Here is a 3448-nt window from a genome sequence, read left to right as displayed (position 1 = left end):
GCCAGGTTAGTCTCGAACTCCTGACCTCAAGTGATCTGCCTAGGCCTGCCAGAGTGCTGGGATTACAGGTGTGAGCCACCATGCCTGGCCATGTACTTCTTTTTCTTGTCTTATTGCCCCAGCTAGAATCTCCGGTGGTGTTAAATAAGCATAGGGAGCGTGGATGTTCTTCCTGATCTTAGGGGGAAAGGATTCAGTCTTTCACCTTTAAGTGATGTTAGCATATGTTTTTTATAGGTTTTCTTTATCAGGTTGAGAAAACTGCATTCTATTTTTTTTAGCTTGTTGAAAATTTTTATCATGAAGAGATACTGAATTTTGTGAAATACTTTTTCTGCAGCTCTTAAGATAATCATATGCTTTTACTTTTTACATGGACTGATTTCAAATATTGAACAAACTCTGTATTCCAAGAGAAACTTCACTTGTTTATTCTTTTTATATGTTGCCAGATTTGATTTGTTAATATAGTGTTAAGAATTTTAGCATCTGTGTTCATGAAGGATCATGATATGTACTTTTCTTGTAATATATTGGTCTGGTTTTGCTATCAGGTTAATGTTGGCCTGATAAAATTAGTTGGCATTTCATCTTCTACTCTCTGTAAATGTGTGTAGAATTTCTGTTTTTTTTTTTTTTTTTTTTACTTAGGAAATAAAATTTTATTGTACAAAATTCACATTTGTTGCATGTGATGAAAAGCATGGCAAAGAGATCCTTAATCTTTTCCTTTGACATTTACGGTGAAGGTAATTTCCTAATACGTTCTTGGATCATATGATGTTTTTGTCTAGAATGTTTAACAGTTGTGTTGGTAGTAAGTGTTCTGGGTATAAAATGGAAAACAGATCAAAAAAGTGCCGGGGGAAGACCACTGCCAAAGAGTAATCGCCAAGAACTTGGTATTTTCCACCGTGAGGTAGATGCTGTGGGGTCATTGCTAAGTGGTTTGATTATCTGAAGCCACTCATTAAGGTACTCAACGAGACCTAATGCATCTGGGATGTTGTCCCCTTCTGAAACAAATTTCAGCAGAACTGCCATTTGGATTTCTTTAGAACAGCTTTCATCATAGAGCGTTTTTGTGATACCTCCTCCTGGAATGCGGATACAAAACTCGGAATCATCTATTTCAGGAATGCACCGACTTTTTTCCATTTCTTGCCAGTTAAGGCTCTTTATTTTATTTTGAACACTTCTTTGCATGGAAGGTGTAAGCAGGTACCGGAAGGGAGTACTGCGAAGCTGCAGGTCATTGCGCTGATATGAATGGCTGCTCGAAAGAACAATGACTCTGGCACAGCCGCTGCTTTTCACCCAGGAAAGCAGTTTTTCACAGAATGGCTTTGATTTATACTTAATAAAAATGGATCTTAACTGAAGAGCCACCAGCTTTCTTGAAGGCAATGAGTATACTTCAGCATTTATACTAAGTTCTGTTGAATTTCCTTCCGCAGTTGCATATGGATTGTTTCCAACCATTGGCACAAGACAATCGGTATAGAAGTAACCAATCTTAGACATATTCAGTGTAGAAATAATTAGATCCATTGCAAGCTGGCCAACATTTCCAACAAATACTGCTGGCATGAGGAGGGTGAAGCCGGCAAGGTCGGGGGCCGACTCCCCGCAGGGAACGAACATGGTCGCAGTGGGGCGGCCAGCAGGGCCTAAGCGTGACACTGGAAAGATTTGTGTTATTTCTTATCTAAATGTTTCATAGCCTTCACCACTGAAACCATCTGGGCCTAGACATTTTTCTGTGGGAAAGTTTGCAGCTATAAATTTACTATCTTTTGTGGATGATATTCAAGTTATCTACTTTTTCAATGAGATTTGGCAGTTTTAGCTTTTAAAGGAATTTGTCCGTTTCTTACAGGTTATTAAATTTATTGGTATAAAGTTATTCATAATGTTTCTTTATTGTATCTCTAGGGTATCTCTAGGATCTATAGTGATGTCTCACTCTTTCATTCTTTTCTGTTTTTTCTTTTCTTTTTTTTTTTTTTTTAATATTTTTTAGAACAGGTTCTCCCTGTATTGCCTAGGCAGGTCTCAAACACCTGGGCTCAAGTTATCCTCCCGCCCCTACCTCCCTAAGTGTTGGAATTACAGAGCCACTGCTCCCAGCCTCTTTCATTCCTGATATTTATTAAATTGTGTAATTTTGTTTGTCTCTTAAGTCTGGCTATAGAGGTCTACAGATTTTATTAAATTTGAAAAAACCCAGCTTTTGGTTTTGATTTTCTGTGTTGCTTTTCTGTTTTCTATTTTAATGATTTCTACATTTTCATTATTTCATTTCTTCTGTTTGCCTTGGGTTTAATTTGCTCTTCTTTTTCTAGTTTCTTATCATCAAAGTTTAGACCCTTCTTTATTCATGTAAGCATTTAATATGACATACCTTTCTCTCTAAGGACTGTTTCAGCTGTATCCTATAATTTTGAAATGTTTTCATTTTTTTAAATTTCAAAATATTTTCTAGTTTTTTTGTGACTTATTCTTTGATTACTGAATTATTTAGAATTGTTCATTTCCAAAGATTTGGATATTTTCTAGACGTCATTTTAATATTGATATTAGTTGAGTTGTGGTCAAAGAACATACTGTTTATGATTTAAATTCTTCTACATTTATTGAAATTTGTTTTATAGCCCCAAATATAGTCCATCTTGGTGAATGTTTTATGTGTACTTGAAACGAATGTGTTTTCTGCTGTTGTTGAATGTTGTGTTCTATAGAAGGCAATAGGTCAACTTGGTCAATGGTGTTGCTTAAGTCTTCTATATCTATTTCTGTGTACTTGTGCTACCACTTACAAAAAGAGGAAATTTGGGGCCGGGCGCAGTGCCTCACGCCTGTAATTCCAGCACTTTGAGAGGCCAAGGTGGGCAGATCACGAGGTCAGGAGATTGAGACCATCCTGGCTAACGTAGTGAAACCCCGTCTCTAGTAAAAATAGAAAAAATTAGCTGGGTGTGATGGCGGGCGCCTGTAGTCCCAGCTACTTGGGAGGCTGAGATAAGAGAATGGCATGAACCTGGGAGGCAGAGCTTGCAGCGAGCCGAGATTGTGCCACTGCACTCCAGCCTGGGTGACAGAGCGAGACTCCATCTCAAAAAAAAAAAGAAGAACTTTAAGGGCCCTTAAATCTCCAATATGTTTTTCTGTTTCTCCCTCTCTCTCTCTCTTTTTTTTAAATTGTACTTTAAGTTCTGGGTTACATGTGTAGAACATGCAGTTTTGTTACATAGGTATACACATGACATGTGGTTTGCTGCACCCATTAACCCGTCACCTACATTAGGTATTTCTCCTAATGTTATCCCTCCCCTAGCCTCCCAGCCCCTGACAGGCCCCTCTGTGTGATGTTCCCCTCCCTCTGTCCATGTGATCTCATTGTTCAACTCCCACTTATGAGTGAGAACATGCAGTGTTTGGTTTTCTG

At 38.1% G+C, this 3448-nt stretch overlaps 1 pseudogene across 1 annotated transcript; it reads right to left on the bottom strand.

Moving 5' to 3' along the window:
• Positions 1-729: 729 nt before the first annotated feature.
• On the bottom strand, positions 730-1690 carry LOC105520410 (annotated as a pseudogene). The gene has a single exon (XR_001003131.1). The product of XR_001003131.1 is annotated as a proteasome assembly chaperone 2 pseudogene (transcript).
• Between the last annotated feature and the right edge of the window lie 1758 nt (positions 1691-3448).

This window comes from Colobus angolensis, unplaced genomic scaffold, assembly GCF_000951035.1.
Source record: "Colobus angolensis palliatus isolate OR3802 unplaced genomic scaffold, Cang.pa_1.0 Scaffold11, whole genome shotgun sequence".
Classification (NCBI taxonomy): Eukaryota; Metazoa; Chordata; class Mammalia; order Primates; family Cercopithecidae; genus Colobus; species Colobus angolensis.
This window is presented reverse-complemented; position numbering and strand designations above follow the sequence as displayed.